Raw genomic sequence first — 746 nt, forward strand, 5'->3', positions numbered from 1 at the left:
AGAGGGGAAGAAAAACCAGAGGTGAGAGCTCACCTGCCCTCCCACCCCCTCAAACACCCTGAATTGCTTCTGGTGCTCAGCAGCTGTGCTTTATGGACTTCCTTGAAGGCCAACAGCTGAAGAGAAGAAGATGGCATCACCTGGGGCTGAACCCTGGGAAGCAACTCAAGTGCGGGGAGCCAGACTGCTGTGGAACCCAGGAGCCAGGCTCTGGGGGACAGCTCAGCCAGGTGGTGCTGGGAAAGGAGCTCTTCCCAGCAAGCTGCGTCCATCCCGAAGTTCAGAGATGCTCCAGGATATCAGCAGCCCAGGATGGGGTGTCTGTGATGTCCCCCTTAACGCCTAATCAGATGCTTGGAGGGGATCCAGGATAGAGCCCTGTGCTGGGTGGGATGGAATGGGATACCCCCAGACCCCTGAGCTGCTGCTCACCTTCTCCTGGGGTTTTGCCCAACCTGGAGCTCTCAGGGGGGCTCCTAAATCTCCGTGGTCCCAAACTGCTCCCAGCCACGAGCCTCAGGACCCCTCCGGCCCGGCTGAGCCCCCCGACCGCTCTGCCCAGCGGCATCGACGCCGCTCGGGGGATGCCGCCTTTCAACCTTGCAATTAGCCCTGGGCTAATTACTCCTGCTAAGGCGTAATGAGCCCCGGCGCGACGTGCCTCACAGCCCGCCCGGAGCTCTGCAGCCTCCCGACTGTGTCCGGCAGCCGCTAAAAACGCCACTCAGGGCTGGAACAGGCGGTGT

This window comes from Charadrius vociferus, unplaced genomic scaffold (assembly GCF_000708025.1).
Source record: "Charadrius vociferus isolate BGI_N301 unplaced genomic scaffold, ASM70802v2 scaffold12, whole genome shotgun sequence".
Taxonomy (NCBI): domain Eukaryota; kingdom Metazoa; phylum Chordata; class Aves; order Charadriiformes; family Charadriidae; genus Charadrius; species Charadrius vociferus.